The 22474-nt window shown below is 37.0% G+C and overlaps 1 protein-coding gene and 1 long non-coding RNA gene across 15 annotated transcripts in view; both read left to right on the forward strand.

Moving 5' to 3' along the window:
• The window catches only part of LOC136839477 (cyclin-dependent kinase 17-like), a 304654-nt gene that overhangs the window by 115029 nt on the left and 167151 nt on the right, over window positions 1–22474 (forward strand). The gene's annotated exons all lie outside the window — the stretch shown is intronic.
• The window catches only part of LOC136839480 (uncharacterized), an 83111-nt gene continuing 63305 nt past the window's right edge, over window positions 2669–22474 (forward strand). The window contains exons 1-2 of one of the 2 annotated variants that reach the window (XR_010853350.1): window positions 2669–2753; window positions 3684–4018. This is a non-coding gene — a long non-coding RNA (uncharacterized lncRNA). The remainder of the gene's footprint in view (window positions 2754–3683; window positions 4019–22474) is intronic. The other variant, XR_010853351.1, reaches the window with a different exon arrangement.

The raw sequence follows: 22474 nt of genomic DNA on the forward strand, positions 1-22474 counted from the left end.
TATATATATATATACTGTATATCCTTAGCACATATATGTGTATACATAGTAATAGTATACACAATATATATATATATATATATATACATGTCTATATTATATATATATATATATATATATATATATATATATATATATATATATATATATATATATATATATATATATATATATATATATATATATATATATATATATATATATATATATATATATAGAGAGAGAGAGAGAGAGAGAGAGAGAGAGAGAGAGAGAGAGAGAGAGAGAGAGAGAGATTGAGATTCACTTGTACTGTACAGGTCAAAAGAAAATTTGAACACGCTCCTACCTCGTTGTATTGCTTTGAGTGTTCGCTGTATGAATGTGAGTAGGATGGGAAAATTTTTGAGTTGGTGGATGCCATTTTGTCGAGTAGAAAATGAAATGATTGATATAACTGTGGGGAGTCGATTAAAACACGACCGAAGTCGATGTACCGAGACATAGAGTTAAATTCGAGATAAAGAATGGTGGAATTCAATGACGAATGAAAAATAATAAAAGATTTACAATGATTTCAAAGACTCACAGAAGGGCTATTATGTGATGAATTCAGAGACCCACAAGGTCGGGGGGGGGGAGGAAACGTGATGAATTTGAAGACTCACATAGGGGGAAAATGTGATGAATTCAGACTCATATAGGGGGAAAATGTGATGAATTCAAAGACTCACAGAGGGGGGGAAATTGTGATGAATTCAAAGACTAGGAGCTTGGAAGAATGTGATGAATTCAAAGAGTTAACGAAGGAAAGAGACTAAGACATATGATAAGTAGTTATACCCAGACTGCATTCTGCCACCAACCTGATACAAATTAAAAAATTAAAAAAGTGTAAATTTACTGAAAATTCTTTTTTAATGATTTGACCGATGCTCTCGATGGCATTAGAAACATCCCTTCAGGTTCTTACTGAAAATAAACAGCTGCTTGTAAAAAAGGTAAGGGTGGGCGTCAAGTTTTTTTAAGACACTCGATTAGATTATTTAGGAAGGCCTAATTTTTTCTCCTTAGTTAAAGGTTAGCCCAGTGGCCATGAGTTTGCTTTAAGAAGCGAACTTGCATTTAGGAATGTGTGTATTTCTTTTTTTCTCTATCTCTGTATTTTATTTATTTATTTATTTTTATTTATTTATTTATTTATTGTGGCTTTTTTCTTTTCGCCTGCCAGAAACTTGTGTTCTCTAAAGTGTTTTATGGTGTGTGGTGTGTACAGAATCTAGGAAGCTATTATTATTAATGTTGGTCATGCTTATTGGTTAAAGTATAATAATACTAATAATAATAATAATTTCGAGATAAGTCATTCATTCTATTCAGTTAACCAAGGACAAGAAAATATCGTATTTTGTGTACACACACACTCTCTCTCTCTCTCTCTCTCTCTCTCTCTCTCTCTCTCTCTCTCTCTCTCTCTCTTCTTCTTCTTCTTCTTCTTCTTCTTCTTTTGAAGCCCCTTTATTCCTCCTTTGAAGTGTATCCATGTGTAAATTTGTTGTACGTTAAATATAGATCCCTCAAAACCACCACCACCTATCCCTCCCTCCTCCTCCTCCTCCTCCTCCTCCTCCTCCTCCTCCTCCTCGTCCCACCCATTTCCTATTCCTTTATCAAAAGGGGGCTGTAGACGAGACAAATCTCACCATGGACCCCCTCCGTTGAGAGAGAGAGTCGGGGACTATTGGTAGGGATGTTTGGGTTAGGGCCCACAACCCCCCTCCTCTCCCCCGGGCTTCCTCCCCCTCCCCTCTCCTTCAGCATCGGCAACAGAAGAGGAGGAGGAGGCGGCGGCAGCAGCTGCCCCTACCGATGATGACGTCACTGTGACGTCAAGTCTCGATGTTGAATTATTATTTAGGTTCCTTTTGTGAGTGACGCCTCGCCTTTGTTAGTTTAGTGGCTTTGCCGCTGGCCCGTGTTGATGATTATTGTAATATTTGTTGTTGGTGTTATGACATCAATCACAATAACGTGTTTGTGTAAACAACATTGTCTGTTAATCACGCGACCGAAATCTCACCTCGAAACATCTCACAAGCATCTGACTTACACGGGATGAATTATTATTATTATCTTTATTTATTCCCGCCTTCCCTCTGCACTTGCGCGTTGCAGGTGTCATGGGCCCCTGATGTTCACTAAATCTCTCCCGAATGTGTCTGCAAGTGCGACCTAAGGGTGGCGAGAAGCGAATTTGGGGCCGACCAACATCCCAACAAAAGATGTGTTTGAAGTTATCCATCCAACCCCCTGAGAGAGAGAGAGAGAGAGAGAGAGAGAGAGAGAGAGAGAGAGAGAGTGTATAGTTGCAGCATACTTCCAGTCATCCCAAAGGCACTGTTTCGATACTTTGTCGTGAAGGTTTTTCCATTTTTCAGGAATGATATTGATTTAATGTCTTCGTATTGAAGGTGTTTTTCCTCCCCCTCCCCCTTTTAAAAGGTGCCGAAGACCATAAACGCCTTTTAAATAGTCGGTTTTGATTTTGAAATCGACGTTCCATCAACGGCGGTTGATGGCAACTCCTCCTCCTCCTTCTCCTCCACCTCCTCCTTTCCCCTTCCCTCTACCTCCACCTCTTCCCTTCCCTCTACCCTCCTCCTCGGTTACGGACGGCGTGGGTCGTCAATACGAGTTGCGGCTCACTCGCGCGCCTACCGCCGATCCGCGAGCAGGACCCACGTCTCGGTTCCTTGCGACCCCCTTTTTGTTGTGTGAGTCCTCCTCCTTCTGCTGCTTGGTTTAGTGGTGCTGTTGGCTTGGGGATTTTAGTGGGGGAGACAGTGACGTCCCTAGGATCCTAGCAAGTCGGTGGTGGTGATCCTTTAGGCCTAGTCTGGAGACTAAAACGCTCCTAGGGGCCTCTTGTGCATCGTGTCGTTTTAGCCTGTAGTAGGCCCCAGTGACAACTCGTGTTTACACACACAGACACCCCGACTGCTGCCGTTCGTCGTCCAGAAAGTACCATACGATTTGCTCCAACGACAATACCCCCTACCTCTCCCCCCTTCAACCTTCCGTTCGGTTACAGCAACTCGTCAGGACGAGTGCTTCGAATATAAGTCCCACCAACAGTCATGACTGTCGCTTAACCTACTGATTATTATTGCCTGGTGTTTTTCGTATATGTGCAGTTAGTGACTGCTGAGCCCCCTCCCCCCTTCCCTTTTTTTCCTTCCTTCCGTGGTCTTGTGAAACGCCCAAGACAACCTCAGCGCCCGTTTCCTCACACTCATTCACATATCCACGAAGGGCATATCAGTCAGTCAGTCCTAAGGCAAGGCGACTACTGCATACCCACAACACCACCACCACCACCACCTGCTTCCTTCGTCTTCAGGAACAAAGAAACACGACGACTGAAGGATAGGAGGAACAGTGGACGATAATAATCAGGCGATAGAGAAGAGAGACACTAAGTCTTTGACAACGCACATTGTGTCATTGCATCGTTTGGTGACGGCGTTTTTTCGTATGTGTGTGTGTGTGTGTGTGTGTGTGTTTGTGTGTTGTCATATGCCCTGACAGACAGGTTTACGTCAACTGACGGCGGACGCTCAGCTGGATTTGTTTGTGTTTATATTTTCATTATTCCTTCAAACTTTTTTTATTCTTGTTTTTAATAGCAGTGTTTACCTTTTCAGCGCAGTAGTAGGCCTAAGTGTGGTATTATTGATAATAGGCCTATATAGTATATAAAAATCGAATAACAAAACCTTTGATACATGATTGATAATTAAAAAAATTTCCGCGTAGGTATATTAGTGATTGGTGATCATTGAAGTGATTTGAAAAATTAAAATAAAAATCGTGCATTAATTCATTTTGAAAACGAGAGGAATTGGTTTTCGTAATTTATCCGAAGAAAATAATCACACAAGTCCTCTAGGCCTATACCCTCTCCTCCAAGACTTATAAAGAAGAGAGAAGAATTTCCGAAGGAACCAGCACCTAGCTTTATTCATCTAGTCCATATCAGGTAATTATTCGCCATGGGCACTTTGTTCAGTCTAAATGGAATATGAATCTTGGTTATTTTAATGTTTAGTCTAAATGAAATATGAATTTGGTTATTTTAATGTTTAGTCAAATGAATTTAATAATTTTAATGGTTAATATGAATCTGGTTATTTAAACATTTCCAAGTTAGTAAATTTTGCGTCATATTTCAGTTTAATAATCAGCTAACTGTGGAATAAGATTCTTTGTTAATTAATGATAATGGAACATTTGAATGTTATTTTAATTGTTATTTGTAGATGTAATTGTTACTGTTTATGTGACCGGTCTTTTTTATCATCCAATGTAAATTCTCGAAGGTTTTAAATACACGCCATTGTAAGAATTTATTTATTGATTTATATTGCGATGCAAGTGTGTAGGAGCACCCTTGTCTGATTAGGGTGTGGGTAGGCGGGGGTGAGAATTTGATTTCGGATGATTCCCTCTTGGGGGAAAGGGAGAAGGGGGGGGGGGCGAGGAAACGATGCTAATGAAGAAGGGGATGGTGATGTAATGGCGAATAAGATGATTCTCTCTCTCTCTCTCTCTCTCTCTCTCTCTCTCTCTCTCAAAAGTACCGCTTAATTTATTAAAATTTAGTGACATTTCTTTATGATGTCGAGCTTTTATATATATATATATATATATATATATATATATATATATATATATATATATATATATATATATATATATATATATATATATATATATATTTTATATTCACCACGATATGAATACTTATTTTAACCTTATAAAGCCCATATATGAACGATATGTATATATATATATATATATATATATATATATATATATATATATATATATATATATATATATATATATATATATATATATATATATATATACTGTATATATTAATTTATGTAACCGGAATATTAAAGCCACGGTAGAAGTGATATCGTCTTTGCCTTATGCCGGCAAAAAAAAAAAAAAAAAAAAAAAAAAAGGTGCTGTTTAGTACTTAGCTTACACAGTTAGCAGTGAGGCCAAATTGCTATCCTACACTTTAGCTACTTCACAGTATAGGCAGCAGTGAGTGAGACTAAGGTGAAGGTCTCATGTCGATGGAAGTAAACCTTTTGTTAAAATAGTTTTTGTCATATCGATTGACTTGGGTCGATATAACGTGATTGCGTGTCTGTCCCTTTTTTCTTTTTCTTTTTTTCTTTTTTTCTCTTTCTCTTCAATTCACGATACCATTTTATGAATCGGGGAAGACTTATTAGAGCTGGCAGCGCTTAACGTCACTGTAGCTACATCAGGTTATTTATTTGTGTATTTACTTGTTTATTTATTTATTTACTTAGTGCTGGGAGGGACTTCTGTAACTATGTGGTCCCTAAATTTAAAAGTAAAAATATGTCTTCATATTTGTAACCTATGAATTCCCGTAGGGGGGTAGTGCCGTCGGTGCACCTCATGCGGTGCACTGTAGGCATTACTTAAGGTTCTTTGCGGCGTGCCTTTGGCCAAGGTACAACCCCTTTCGTTCCTTTTACTGTACGTCCTTTCATATTCTCTTTCTTCCATCTTGCTTTCCACCCTCTCCTAACAGTTGATTCATAGTTCAATGTGAGGTTTTCCTCCAGTTACACCTGTCAAACCTTTTACTGTCAATTTCCGTTTCAGCGCTGTATGACTTCATAGGTCCCAGTGCTTGGCCTTTGGACTAAATTCTAGATTCAGTTCAGTTCAGTAACTTATGAATTTCCCCTCCGGTAAACGTTTTTTCAGTGGCGATAAACGTTGAACTTCCCTGGTCCCAAATGTTTCCAGGGGAGGGCAGAGACCAAGTAAAACATGAAAGAGAGAGAGAGAGAGAGAGATTGAGAAAAGGGGATTTTGTCCCTTCCTCTTCAATCGTCGACCCCTTTTAGGCTATACACTGTGCGGTCGAATCCATTTCGACCTGAAATTTATTGGTGGTGATACGTTTTTAAAGACTGTATTGGAGAGAGAGTTTGCTTATGTCTGCCAATACTTTCATGGTCATGAAGTGCACTTTAATTACTTGAAAAATTCGTATACGAAAATATTGGATTGTTGAAGTGGTGAAGTTTAAATTTATAAAAATTTACAGGTTGTACTTTTATTATTATTATTATTATTATTATTATTATTATTATTATTATTATTATTATTGTTGTTGTTTTATTATTATTGTTGTTATATCATTATTATTATTATTAACGATAGTGTAATAAAATACCATATCACCAAAATGGAATAGACAACTTCACATCCGAAATCAATTTTCCCGATCAGTTATTATAAACATTTATGGCGAACATTTAATCATTATAAGTGCAAATTGGGCCAGTTGAATATTTTCATTGCAACATTAGTGGAACACAGCATTAGTAGAACCACTGACCCCATTAAAAAAAAAGTCACATTTTAATGTGTTTTCCTCTGAAAGATTTCATGATTGCACATTCGTGCCTAAAGGTATTTTAGAAAAAAAAAGGGAATGTAGAGTTAAATGTCAAAAGTTCCCTTGTTCAAGAGTTATTGATGCCTGTAATTATTTTGATGTCATGTTTGTGGTGGTCGGGCCATGAGGGTGCTCGCCGTTTCCTCCAGAGGAAAGGCGTGGGTTCGATTTTGAGTCGTGTGAAAAAGTATAGTTTTCGTCAGATGAATATTATATATAGCTACACATCTTCACTGCGTATATATACTGATACTACTCGTGTTAGGCTTCTGTAGTGCATCGGTACTTGAAGAAGTTGACAATATATCTTTGAAAAGCTTGCAGTACTAAGGACTCAAAATCGTCCCGTCTTATTGAAGCCTAACACGAGTATTGTGATTATACATATATAAAGACAAAATCCACGAAGAAAAGGGAAACAGTGGAGTACTGCAAGGCCTTTCGATTTCTTGTCCTTTACTTAGGAAACAATGGAGTACTGCAAGGTCTTTCCACTTGTCCTTTACTTGCAGTCTGCTAAGTAAAGGACAAGAAGTCGAAAGGCCTTGCAGTACTCCATTGTTTTTCGTTCCTTAGTAGATTTGATCTTTATTTATATATTCATCACGTTCCATATTTTCCTGATTCAGTTATACACACACAGTGTGTGTTTGCGTGCGTGTGTGTGTTTGCAAAACTTCCACAGAATCTATTACCATTCTCGGGAGAGAGAAAAAAAACCAAAGAAAGTGAGGGTTAATATAGTTTTGTGTCGTCACAAGGAATATTTGATTTATATTACGATAGAGTATTGTATTCCGAATTCCCAAGGGTGAAATGAAACATCTTTTTAATTTTGTGCTGGATAAATGAAACTACTCAGTGAGATATATGAAGGTATTTGTAACCAAAGCAAAGGATAACGTATTTATTACTGAGTCTCAATAAGTATGGGCAAACTTAATTTTCTCTCAAATGGAAATTGACTTCAAACATCAGAGGGCGTCCTGTGATGTATTATTCACAGAAAAATAAAATTAATTTTGTAATAAAAATCCACAATTACATAAATGAATTGTATTAATATGCAACAGACATAACAAGACTTTCGAACACCTGAACGGAGGTTCGAAAGTCTTTATTTTACCTTTTGCATATTAATACAATTCATTTATGTAATTGTGGATTTTTATTACAATTATGGAAATGAATTGTATTAATATGCAAAAGATATAACGAGACTTTCGAACAGCTGAACGTAGGAGGAACACCTTTCTGTACTTAATACAATTAATTTTTTCTTCTGGGATTTCTAGTAAACCATATAGGACACCAGGATTACAACCAGAGGTATATAAACATTTTTATGCTTCTGGATATAATCCTGGTGTTCTATGTTGTTTACCCACCGTAGTGCCATCAGTGCATCTCATGCTGTCCAATGTAGGAATTACTTTAGGTCCTTTGCAGCGTCTCTTCGGCCCCTAGCTGCAATCCATGTCTTTCCTTTTACTGTACTTCCGTTCATATTCTCTCTTCCATCTTAATTTCCTCATCCCTTTCCTAACAATTGATTCATAGTGCAACTGCGAGGTTTTCCTGTTACCCTTTTCAAACTTTTTTACTCTCAATTTCCGTTTCAGCGCTGGATGACCTCATAGGTCGCAGTGCTTGGCCTTTGGCCTAAATTTTATATTCTGTTCTATTTTATATGATATACCAAAAATCCACAAAGAAAATATTCAATTAAGACCACTGCTATCATCCATCAATACAATATAATTGTAGATTTTTATTACATTTCATCACGATATCGTGAATTTCTTAGCAGAAGCGTTTTTGTTGTTCTTGAAATTCAGTGATGGATTATTTGCTTAGCATTTTTTTTTTTATCTTGAAATTCGGAGATGCAGTATTTGTTTTCTTTGCGAAGCGCCGAAAGTCTTTATGCCCACGTGTGCTTCGGGAGAAATCTAGTTTATAAAATGGAGAGAGAGAGAGAGAGAGAGAGAGAGAGAGAGAGAGAGAGAGAGAGAGAGAGAGAGAGAGTCACTGGGCATCACTTCAAAAGTCCTGAAGTGCCATCAAGTGTGTTGATCGTGGCATGGGTATGAGGGTGTCAGAGGTTAATCACGCAACTGCAGATCTACGAGGGTAGGAAGTCGAGGGGAATATTGCAACTGTTCCTTGCAACATATGTGTATGTCTAGATTTTGTGTATATGTATGTATGTGTATATATATATATATATATATATATATATATATATATATATATATATATATATATATATATATATATATATATATATATATATACACATATATATGTGTTTGTACATATACATATATTATATATATATATAATATATATATTTGAATATATTTTATATATATGGAACAAGCCCACCACAAGGGCCATTGACGGAAATTCAAGCTTCCAAAGAATGTGGGGTTCATTTGAAGTAACAGACGGTAATAGGAAATACAGAAAGAGTTCACTTATTAAATAAGAAAAAGAAAAAAAGAAATTTAATAAATAAATGCATAAAAATGTAAGTAATTTATGAAAATATAAGGAGAATTGTATTAGGGTAGTAATGCGTTGCATCTTCGCTTGAACTTTCGAAGTTCGAATTGCACGACATCTTCAGGGAGACTGTTCCACAGTCCAACGGTGTGAGAAATAAACTCGGCTCAATAAGTAGGTAACCTGTTCTTGATTTCATACCATTTATTACTCATCGCCTCCATAGTACAGTAGTAGTAAATGTAAGTGCATTTTGGCGTGTATTTTGGCACACTGACAAGTAGTCTAGCGAGCCGCACAAACACAAAAACACACACACCCACAGCACCTGGGCTCTGTATAGGAGCAACACTCTCCTTGCCAGGTAGACTCAGTCACCTTTCATTCACAAACTTTAGACTTGGCATTAACTTGGCACAAGACGACGGTTTCCCCTTCCCCCTTCCCTTTTCACGTCACGACCCTGTTGCTGTTGTCTTCGTGGCTGTCACCGTCAGCCGTTCTTAAGCTGAAGGTTACTTGTGTGTGTGTGTGGGATTTGAAGGTTGTTAGGAAGAGAGAGCCTCGAGATGAGATGTAGCGATAATTTAGTGACGATGGAAGAGGAAAAGGATAATTATGATTATGATGGTGTGCAATGTAGTAGAACAGTGTGATGGAGATGGTAGTTGTGATAATAATAATAATAATAATAATAATAATAATAATAATAATAATAATAATAATGGGTTGATTAAATGTGATCATATTTTTATAATTTCTTAATAATGAAATAATTATAAAAATAGTGTAGTTGTATATATTACACACACACACACACACACAGTATATACACATATACACACACATATATATATATATATATATATATATATATATATATATATATATATATACTGTAATATAATATAAAAGAGAGAAAGAGAATTACCGTATTTCTGTACGGTGTTCGTACAGATATAATTAGACAGCCATAAAGCTAATTATGTAATGACACCATAAGATACACGTTATTTTGATGGAACGCATATTATTATATCGTGTCAGGTCAGGTCATCTCCACCCTCCTGTGTCTTCCCCAAAGTAATCGTGAGTATATTCTATTCTTTGTATATATCCGTATATATATATATATATATATATATATATATATATATATATATATATATATATATATATATATATATATATACATATATATATTCCCTTCTATAATTAGTATATCGTATATTATATTGCTATACTTCTATAATTAGTATTCGTCTTTCTCTCTCTCTCTCTCTCTCTCTCTCTCTCTCTCTCTCTCTCTCTCTCTCTCTCTCTCTCTCTCTCTACAATGCAATGCAGCATGCACTTGTCAAGGAGTTTTTTAATTGTAATATACGTACCAATTGACACTAGGAGGCAATGTCCGAAAATCGATGCCAATATAATTAGATATTAAAACCAGTAGTTAACACATGCGGTGTGTGTGTGGTTATAAATTTTGGAAGTAACATATTCAATGAAGACCGAAATACCGGAACAGGCAGTATTCAGGTGGAGAATAGGAATCTTTTAGAAATGCAGTAACACGCAGTTTTCAGGTGGAGAATAGAACTTCAGAAATGCAATAAAACTGCAGTGTTCAGGTGAAGAACAAAAATGATTTAAAAATACAATAACAATAACACGCAGTGTTCAGGTGAAAAATAGAAATTATTTGACCAGGAGAAGTAAAAAGTAAGGGAAAATTAAATGTATGAACTACGAAAATTATTTACAGAACCGAGATGATAGGATCTTTAGGCCTCTCGAAAAAATTATTTGAAGGAACAAAACAAAATAATCTCCTGAACCTATGGAAAATGATCTTTAGAGGCTTTCGAAAATAGTTTCCAGACCAATGGAAAATTAGCGCTAGGACCAGAAAAAAAAATGTCTATAATCGATGGGACGTTTTTACAGGAATCTAAAAAATCAGATGGGGGAGCGTGTTAGAGCCGTCAGTGCACCCTACGCGGTGCTCTGTATGCGTTGTTTAAGGTTCTTTGCAGCGTCCCTGCGGCCCCTAGCTGCAACGCCTTTCATTTTATTTTTTTTCTTGTAATTCCATTCATATTCTCTATCTTCCATCTAACTTTCCACCCTCCTAACAATTATTTCATAGTGCAACTACGAGCTTTTTCACTCCCAATATCCGTTTCAGCGCCAAATGACCACATAGGTCCCGGCACTTCGCCTTTGGCCTAAATTTTATATTCCATTCCATTCCAAAACAAATGAGATTGGAGAGAAACCCCGGGGTCGTTTTTTTTTTTTTTTTTTTTTTTTTTTTTTTTTTTTTTTTTTGAGATTCAACTGCTTTTGGCACCAACAGTGCAGAAAGCATATATATATATATATATATATATATATATATATATATATATATATATATATATATATATATATATATATATATATATATATATATATATATATATATATTTATATATATATATATATATATATATATATATATATATATAAAATTTCTTCTTGGTTGTACAGATGTGGTCAGTCACACGTCACTTGCTGTGGTGGATGATGGATTGCTTGGCGTTTCAAGAAGTGCTTTCACTCAAGAGGCCAAGACAAGTGCTAGATAAAGATCATTAGTCTCTCTCTCTCTCTCTCTCTCTCTCTCTCTCTCTCTCTCTCTCTCTCTCTCTCTCTCTCTCTCTCTCTCTCTCTCTCTCCAGATGTCATGGATTTCACGAATGGGTGCTTCCAAGCTTAATGGAGCTGAAAGGTTAGAGGTTGTAAGAAAATTTCAAGGTAGCCTGAGAGAGAGAGAGAGAGAGAGAGAGAGAGAGAGAGAGAGAGAGAGAGAGAGAGAGAGAGAGAGGGACTTTACGCAAAGTTAATAACATGGCGAACAGCTGGATAGTTAAGCGGCAGTCTGCTGTGCTTAGGGGACAAAAGAATTTATTACAGATGTTTTGAAGCAGATGTTTTATGTATTTATTGTTTTTATGCGGCTGTTTATTGCATACACAGTAGTTTCTGTCTTATAGGCTATCCTATTTCAAGCTCTGACAATTTAGATCACTCACGAATACAGCCTACGTAAGGTTGTAATTATCAGCATCAACAGTTTAATTCATTCCAGAATATGTCTTACGTTTCAGCAGCTTAATTCATCACTTTAATTCATTCTCGAATGTAACTCGAGTTTGTGTCGCGTCGGAAAAACCGGATGGAATTATTGTCATTTATATGTAAGCATTGGCATTCTCTTCTCTACAGGCTTCGTAACCTGGAAGGTCTAAACTTCATAACCTGAAAAGTTAAAACTTCATAATCTGGAAGGTCTAAACTTTATAACTTGGAGGATCTAAACTTCTTAACCTGGAAGGTCTGGACTTCATAATCTGGAAAGGCTAAACTTCATAACGTGGAAAGTCTAAAATTCATGTCTGAACTTCATAACCTGGAAGGTCTAAACTTCATAATCTGGAAGGTCTAAACTCCACAACCTGAAAAGTCTTAAACTTCATAATGTGGAAGGTCTAAACTTCGCAACTTGGAAGGTCTAAACTCCATAACTTGGAAAGTCTAAACTTCACAACCTGAAAAGTGTAAACTTCTTGATCCGGAAAGTCTAATCTTCATATTCTTAGAGTTCCAAACTTCATCTGTAAGCTTCATAATTTGGTATGTCTAAACTGGTCATCCTGAATGGCCTAAATTTCGTGTCTAATTTTCATAACCTGCAAAGTCCATCGCTCCCTTCGTGCTTGAATCCAATCTGTTCTTCCGCTTCTTTTCCCCTTTCTAGTTTTCTAGTTTAAAGATGATCGTTTCAGGAAGATTTTTTTTAAGGGGGAGGGGGATTTTGGCAGGCTTCGGGCTCTATCATGGGGAAAAGCCCGGATTCGTTTCAGCCCATTTCCCGGGAGCACCTTGGCTCAGGTAATCTCCTCAATAACCAGATTTCAGAAAGGAAATGGCCACATCTTGACTGAAAAATTGACCACGGCATCATCTCGGCTTTTTTTTTTTATTACGTTTATGAGTGTTAGAATCTCTCTCTCTCTCTCTCTCTCTCTCTCTCTCTCTCTCTCTCTCTCTCTCTCTCTCTCTCTCTCTCTCTGTATCCTTCCTCTAGGGTCTTTGGGTTCTTCACTAGTGACTCATAACCCAGCTCTAATCCGTATTAGGCACCCGTAAATACCTGTTCCAGTCTCTCTCTCTCTCTCTCTCTCTCTCTCTCTCTCTCTCTCTCTCTCTCTCTCTAATGGATACTGAACTTGTACGGTAATGTTCTTGGTCCCTGAAACACACACACACGCACACATATGTTCACGTAGGCTGTGATTATACCTGCTGGGATATAGTGAAAGTTGTTTCTGCGCATTAAGGTAAAACACCTGATTATTTACACCTTTGCACATGATCGATGAACATGGGTGTATGCTCATATGTGTATTTTGTTCTTTTAAATGGTACTTTAAACGTAATTTTTCCATACAGTGTCTTGGAAGAAGAGCACTTCTATCTGTTTATTAATGAATTTTTTTCTTTTTTAATAGGTGGTATCTCTTCTTTCTGTATTTCCATTTACTTCTTCGTACATCCTAATGAACACCATATTCTGTGGAAGCTTGAATTTCAAGTCTTTAGCCCCTGTGGGCTTGTTCCATATGAATAGGTTTCATCTACTGAATAATATAATAATAATAATAATAACTTGAAAATTTACTTTTGAAATATACTTTAAACGTATTTTTTGCCATACGCTATCTTGCAGTAAGAGCGCTAGCAACGCTGAAAGAATTTTGGTTGAACGCAGATTTTCTCTCTCTCTCTCTCTCTCTCTCTCTCTCTCTCTCTCTCTCTGTACGGTCGCGAATTTTGTGGAATTTCAAAGCTTCCCTCCCGCGTCCCAGATAGCACACGAGAGTGAACCTTAATGCGTCTTGAAAAATGTTACTGTGTCGTCATCATTATCTACCGAGCTCATTTTAATGGCTTTACCTTCTGGACCGATAAATATTCCAGGATTGGAAAAGCCAAGTAAAAGTTTCGACCAACTTTTACATTTGATTTAACCTTTGCTCTAAAAAAATATAAAAGAAATTCATAATTCGGGCTTTTTTTTTTTTTTTTTTTTTTTTTTTTTTTTTTTTAGGTCATTCCATACAAGCGGGTTGTTACGAGTTTGTTATAATTGTCTAATGACTCGGATAATCCGATCGTTTCTGGCGGGTGCGTCTTTTCTCAGGCGTCTGGGCCAGATTCTGACGGGAGGACTTTCGGCGTGGCGATAAGTCTAACATTAATCTGAAAGACTTTGAATTCTTCTGCCAGTGTTCTGTCTGTTAAAAAAGGCTTGAAAATCCTCTTGTCAGTTTGAAATATATGTCTTGTATTATTCTGATAGTCTGTCTGTCTGAAAAGGCATAAAAGTCTTCTGTCAGTCTGAAAAGGCATAAAAGTCTTCTATCAGTCTGAGGGACTGAAAAATCTCCCCGCTAGTTTGAAGGTCTTAATGTTCTTCTATCAGTCTGAAAGTCTTAATAGTCTTTTGTCAGTCTGAAAGGCTGAAAAATCTTCTGTTAGTCTGACAGACCAGAAAGTCTTCTGTCATTCTGTAAAGCAAGTCTGCTGTCAGTCTGAAAAAATTTTGTAGAATATCATTGCCCTCTGTAAATATTCTTCCCCCCCCCCTCTCTCTCTCTCTCTCTCTCTCTCTCTCTCTCTCTCTCTCTCTCTCTCTCTCTCTCTCTCTCTGAAATGGTCATTTTTGTAACCGCCCCTTTTTTTTCTCCAGCCTCTCAAGTCAAACATGTGTGTGAGATAGCCCACTGCCATGAGGAATATTTTTCATATTTGGTGTGATGATTAGACGCCTGATCTGGGCTGCGATGACGGACATTTTTCTCTCTCTCTCTCTCTCTCTCTCTCTCTCTCTCTCTCTCTCTCTCTCTCTCGTAAATTATTAGGTGTAGGAAGAAGACTTCAAAATTGAGGCAGTGCTTTGTTATAGCATTTTGGTACTGTAGGCTTTTTTGGGAGCGGCCTTTCGCGTGATCTCCTGAAGATTATTGTTTAGCAATTCTACTTAAAAGTGTGTATATATATATATATATATATATATATATATATATATATATATATATATATATATATATATATATATATATATATATATATTTATATATACATACATATATATACATACATACATACATACATACATACACATACATGTACACAGTATATGAGCGTGTATATGTACGTGAATCATCCTTTACCCAGAATGTTTAAACTCCGGATCAGTATGAAGCTTTATTACATCGAAACATTATTTGTGATCACCATTACTTTTGTCGCGAATAATATCAGTTATAAAGAAACATCGCTGTGGCATGATGTAAATGCGTCAAGAGCTGTGAAGACTTATAAAAACAAAATTAATCATGTTAATGGAGAATTGGAACGAATTTGGAACACTGTTGAAAGGTAGACGACGCCTGGGTAGTTTTGAAAGGATCAAATGAGAATGTGGACTCTTGGAAAATATAGAAGTGGAAGGTTGGCATTATTGAAAGATTATGTTGGAATGTTGGACGTTATTTAGGGTTCAAAAACGTTTTTATGTTAATTGAATGAATAGATTGGAATGAATGTGGGCCATTATTAAAGAATGAATAGGCCGTGTATGAACCTGAAGAATATTGTGGCTAGAAAGTAAGAATTGCAAGAATTGCGTGTCGCGTTCATGTTTGGTTTTGCAACTGAGTATGTTCAGGGTAAGATGTATACAACAACTGAATGAGTGTTAATGTGTATTTACTTTATTTTATATATACGTAGTTTTATGCCTTTTTCAGTTGTGTATTCATTCACAAGTATGTTTAATTCTTTGGAAGACTGTTAAGGAGTTAAGGAATTATGTAACAAAGGTAGGAGTTGTTTAATTCTTTGGAAGACTGTTAAGGAGTTAAGGAATTATGTAACAAAGGTAGGAGTTGTCTTATAGTAATTAGTTTCCGTAAGAGGGTAGTGCTGTCAGGGAACCTCACGCGGTGCGCTGCATTCTTTACTTAGGTTCTTTGTAGCGTCCCTTCGGCCCCTAGCTTGCAACCCCTTTTCATATTATCTTTCTTCCATCTTACTTTCCACCTTCTGCTAACGTGTTTCATAGCGCAACTGCGAGGTTTTACTCTTGTTACACTTTTCAAACCTTTTATTGTCAATTTCCGTTTCAGCGCTGCATTACCTAATAGGTCCCAGTGCTGGGCCTTCGGCCTAAATTCTGTATTCAATTCAATTCAGTTATAGTAATTGGTATCGGTCATGTATTGTTTTGTTCAATAACGGTATTGAACTCAACCTTGAAACTTGCCGTCGCGTCGCTCAGCCTGGGGCCAGCTTCTCTTACCCAATCGGCTATATAAGCATGTAGGAATAACCTCTTATTGGTATAACGTCCCTAGAATAATAAAGTACTGTTTTGGCTCTGTTATTACGTTGGCAACTCCTCAGTTCCAGAGGTCCTTTACTCTTCACACCGTTGGTCTGTGGTCGTCTCCCTGAGGATGTCATGAGCTTGGAACTTCAGAAGTCCAAGCGAAGATGCAATGGGTTACTACCATTGCATTTCAGTAATTTACTTACATTTATATATCTTTTATTCATTTGTCAATTTGTTTTTAATTTTATTAAGTGATCCCGTCTCCGTATTTCCCTTTACCATCTGTTACTGCTTTCAAATGAATACCATACTCTGGAAGCTTGGACTTCAAGTCAGTGGCCCCTGTGGTCTTGTTCCATATGAATTGGGTTCGTCTTTTGAATAATAATAATAATAATAATAATGTAAACCAAGGAGTTGTTATCAGTAGTGTATTGATTTCTGCATTAAATATTTTCGTCATAAGCAATATATGTTTATTAGAATAAATGAGATGTGTATTAGACTAAGTGAGATGTTTATATTAAAATAAAAGTGAAGTGTTTGTTTATTAAAATTAATGAGATGTTTGTTTATTACAATTAGTGAGATGTTTATTAGAATGTAAATGAGATTTTTATAAGAATAAAAGATGTTTATTAGAATAAATGAGGTTTTTATGAGAATAAGTGAGATGTTTTTTATTAGAATAATAGTGAGATGCTTATCAGAATATAAGTGAGATGATTATTAGAATAAGTGAGATTTTTATGAGAATAAAAGTGAGATGTTTATTAGAATAAGTGAGATGTTTATTAGAATAAAAGTGAGGTGTTTATTAAAATAAGTGAGGTTTTTACGATAATAATAAAAGTGAGATTTTTGTTTATTAGAATAAAAGAGAGATGTTGATTAGAATAAAAGTGAGATGTTTATTAGAATAAGTGAGATGTTTATAAGAGTAAAAGTGAGATGTTTATTATAATAAAAGTGAGATGTTTATTTATTAGAATAAGTGAATTTTTTTTAAATTATAAGTGAGATGTTTCTTAGAATAAGAGCGAGATGTAATTCTCATCAATATTGAGGCTGTCACTCGACGATCTCCTTGCCTGCGAAAGTCACGAGATCGACGAGATCGGGTTCATTCCCGAAGCGGCGGCCCCGATAGCTCAGCGGCGGCGGTGGTGTCAGGTGTCGGATCTGAACCGACTTCGCGACGCTCCTCAAGGAAGAGACCACAGACCAGTGAAATATGATTCGCCCAGGAGCGATTTGCATAACAATTTCGGATGAACGATTTCCAACGCTGGTTTTCTCTCTCTCTCTCTCTCTCTCTCTCTCTCTCTCTCTCTCTCTCTCTCTCTCTCTCTCTCTCTCTCTTTCTTTTTCTTTCTTTCTTTCTTTCTTTCTTTCTTTCTCTACGTACACATAATCACAAAATATTAAAGTATTTAAATGAAAATCTTATTCTGCTGTTAAAAAAAAAAAAGGAAAAAGGTTACAGGCTGCTGTGGACGTTGGCCATAGGCCTAAGGAGGAACCATTTCCTCCAGCTTCTGGTGTTTTCCGGATCGCGTCCTGAATGTTTTTGTATCTTGGAACTTTTCAGAAGGCTTATCCGACGTTCTATGGACCAGACTATATAATAGGATGTGGTGACGTGGATGAGGGTGGTACGACGTTGTCTGTCAATCAGCTGTCCCTGAGATGTTAGGTGTTAGACTCTGTGCTCCTCAGCTTAGTTTATTCTAGTTTGACATATGGTTAATTGATGAATAACCCACTTGACCTAGCCCCTTCCGTTAGACACTGACAGTTGAAGATATTTTATGCAACTGTCAAGTTAGACACTGACGACAGTTAAAGATAATTTATGTAAATGTCCAGTTAGACACTAACAGTTAAAAATATTTTATCTAAAAGTGTATTTAGACACCAACATTTAAAGATTTTTATGCAGATGTCAAGTTAGACACTAACAGTTAAAGATGTTTTATGTAAATGTCCAGTTAGACTTCAGCAGTTAAAGATATTTCCTTCGCTTGAGCTTTTTAGGCTCAAATTGCACAACATCCTCAAGGAGACTGTTCCACCGGTGTGAGGAATTTTGAGGGAAAACTAAATCAAAGATATGTTTTGAACCTACAGTGGCCGAGGAGCTCTTCATTAAATTTCGGCTTCTAAGGAGAACTGCTACGTTGTGAAATACCGAGAGAAGAAACTTGATAACTATGCTCCAGATAATTCGGCTAAGGTCGGCCAGTGGTCAAGAGGCAATCATATAGAATTCTGCCGCGATTTGTAATTGCTCAGCCTTGCGAAGCAGGCTGTGTCGTAGCTTTGTTGACCTTTAAAGTTATGCCTTCCCGTAGGGGAAAAGTGTCGTCAGTGCACCTCACGCGGTGCACTCTAGGCATTACTTAATTCTCTTTTGCGGCGTCCCTACGGCCCCTAGCTTCTGGTTCTTTTTACTGTACCTCCGTTCATATTCTCTGTCTCCTCTCTGACTTCCACCCTCTCTAACAATTATTTTTAGTACAACTGCGAGGTGTTGTTCTTGTTACACCTTTTAACACTCCTTACTGTCAATTTCCTTTTCAGCTCTTAAGTGACCTCACAGGTCCCAGCGCTTAGCCTTTGGCCGAAATTCTATATTCCAATTCCTTCAGTTACGCCGTACGTTGATTAATGATACTTTAGACTTTTATTTTTTTTGAGAAGCGTTACACACACGCACACACACACTCAAGAATCGCTGCTCAAACAGTAAGTGGATGTTTGTGTAAAGAGAACGCGAGCCAAACCATTCTTCTGCCTTCGTGTTGAAGCGCATTTTTCAATATCAAATGAATTTAAACGTGAGAGTTCTGGGGTACTTATTATTTATTCACTATTCAGAATTATTTATTCACTGTTCAGAATTGTATATTATGTATTCACTATCGATAATTATTGTTTATTCACTAAGAGTTATTTATTATTTATTCCCTAAGAATTATTATTTATTTACTTTTCAAAAATCTTGAGACAACAGTGAAAAGATAGTGCATAAAAAATTTTCACATTTATTTCAATTTTGGTTGGTACTCTTTGAGGTCTTCCTGATTACGACATGCTGCCTTGATGTTAAATCTTCTACTCTCTGAAATCTTAGAGTGGAACTAGTCCCTGATTTTGTAATGGCTGCAAAAGTGGAACTAGTCCTTTTCCCCCAGCTGATAATGAAAGATAGGTCATGGCAAAATCCTAAGGCCGTGCATTTTATCATATATATATATATATATATATATATATATATATATATATATATATATATATATATATATATATATATATATATATATATATATATATATATTATATATATATATATATATATATATATATATATATATATATATATATATATATATATATATATATTAGAGAGAGAGAGAGAGCTTTGCGTCAAGCGGTAGAATTTGAGTAAATGGGTAACGGGCCGATTTATAGCAGTTACGTATGTAAATTGAAAAGGAGAGCGTAATTAATGAGGGTCTTTTTTCTGGTAAGTAGTCATATTTTCTTTAGTGAATATTTAGGGCGTTGCCACGGCTCTGTATGTCATGACCATGCCTTATAAGTAATTATAACAAGTGTTTAATATACTAGTTAAACTTAGATTTTTTCTTTTTCTTTTTTTTTTCTTTTGATGAATGGTTCGTTAGAAAATGGAGTATCAATGTATGTTTTGTGTGTGTGTGTGTGTTTGTGTGGGGGAGAGAGAGAGAGATAATTTTTTCTTTTGAGGAATAGTTCATTAGAAAATAAAGTATCAATGTGTATGAGAGAGAGAGAGAGGGGGAAAATTTTTTCCTTTTGAGGAATGGTTCGTTAGAAAATGTAGTAATCGTGTGTGAGAGAGAGAGAGAGAGAGAGAGAATTTTTCCCTTTTGAGGCATGGTTTGTTAGAAAATGAAGTATCAGTGTGTGAGCGCCCACGTGAGAAAGAGAGAGAGAGAGCAAAAATATTGATACGCCTTATATCCATTAGAATCACGTAGACTGGCTTGCTGTAGTGACTTTTGTAGTGTTTGCAGGACCTTACTTATTTATATTTTATATTATATATATATATATTTATATATTATATATATATATATATATATATATATATATATATAGAGAGAGAGAGAGAGAGAGAGAGAGAGAGAGAGAGAGAGAGAGAGAGGATAAGGGTAGGCAGGTCTGTTGGTTAAACAGCTTTAGGTTATTGAGGGCTATATCGCTTGAACATTCTTCAGTCTACGATTAAAAATATGGAGTTACAAGAATAGCAGTGTTGCTGTTCATTTAAAGAGGTCATTGGTATGGAATATGGCTGTATGAATGGTCCGTGCCCACGAGGGTGCACACACACACACACACACACACACACACACACACACACACACACACACACACACACACACACACACACAGGGTGGTGGGTAACTGGTTGGCTTAACTTTCTCTTGCCCATCTGGCCTGCGGTACTTTCTTTGCCCGGCGTTCCGCTTCTGTCTCTTTCATTCTTTCCTTGTTCCGTTCATTTGCATATTTTCTGACAGACTCCGACACTTGTGGTGGAGGATTGTTCAGCATCGAGCTGTTTCCTAATTGTGGTTGGCTCTGTAAAAAAAAACAAAGCAAGGGTCGCTGTCACTTTCAAAGTTCAGCTGTTGTATCGTGGACTAAACCTTCCTGCAATAAGAAGGTGGGCTTAGAATGAGTGTCAAATCCTGTTGAAAATCTCTCTCTCTCTCTCTCTCTCTCTCTCTCTCTCTCTCTCTCTCTCTCTCTCTCTCTCTCTCTCTCTCTCTCTCTCTCTCTCTCTGCAGAGAGGCTTATAGTGTCCAATTGTCTCTCGCTCTCTCCTCAGAAAGGTGGGCTTAGAATGAGTGTCAAACCCAATCGAAAGTCTCTCTCTCTCTCTCTCTCTCTCTCTCTCTCTCTCTCTCTCTCTCTCTCTCTCTCTGCAGAGAGGCTTATAGTGTCAAATTGTCTCTCGCTCTCTCCTCAGAAAGGTGGGCTTAGAATGAGTGTCAAACCCAATCGAAAGTCTCTCTCTCTCTCTCTCTCTCTCTCTCTCTCTCTCTCTCTCTCTCTCTCTCTCCCCCCCCAAAGCCAAGGCGTTTATTCGTAGCCTTGATACGCCGAAGGGAGTAGGTGTTTGAAGTTAAATTTCACGGGTTCAACTGGACGGGGAAGCTTTTGCGATTGCCCCTCCCGAAGGTGAACCTGTGTGATGATATTTCACAGACAGGCGATATTTCCTGGCAGAGGATATTGAAACACTTCGAGTACAGCAGCCCTGAGAGAGAGAGAGAGAGAGAACGAAAATGGTCGATAGCTTTTCGAACACCTCTGTTGTTGCAGAATCGTACACTTGATTTTGTACACGTGTGGATATGGCATATGTATGATGCACAAATATCATATATATATATATATATATATATATATATATATATATATATATATATATATATATATATATATATGCATACATACATACAAGTACACATCATAAGTATATATCCAAAAGCGAAATAGACGTATTTTATCAAACTGATATCAATAATTTACGTCGAATTCCTTTTTTTTTTTCTTTTTTTCTCTCTCTCTCTCTCTCTCGTAGACTTAAGCAGACCACTCAATGAACAAACGAGTTTTGTTGCGAGAGGCTGATTTTGCCTCCGAGTTAGTGAGTGAGAGTTTAGACACTCCCTCCTCCTCCTCCTCCTCCTCCTCCTCCTCCTCCTCCTCCTCCTCCTCCTCCTCCTCCTCCTCCTCCTCACCCCCACCAGGTACCATCCATATCCTTCTCTCCACGGAGATAAGACAACTCCCTCCCCCCTCCCCATTTCGTCCTTATAAGGCCGTGGCTCTCCTCACCCTCCCCCCCTTCCTTCCCTCAAGCCTTTACTGTCTGTCTTTCGGCCTGCTGCTGCTGCTGTTGCTGTTGATGCTGCCCAATAACACCTACTCTCTCTCTCTCTCTCTCTCTCTCTCTGTAGAGA

The sequence above is a fragment of the Macrobrachium rosenbergii genome, chromosome 6, assembly GCF_040412425.1.
Source record: "Macrobrachium rosenbergii isolate ZJJX-2024 chromosome 6, ASM4041242v1, whole genome shotgun sequence".
NCBI classification, from domain to species: Eukaryota; Metazoa; Arthropoda; class Malacostraca; order Decapoda; family Palaemonidae; genus Macrobrachium; species Macrobrachium rosenbergii.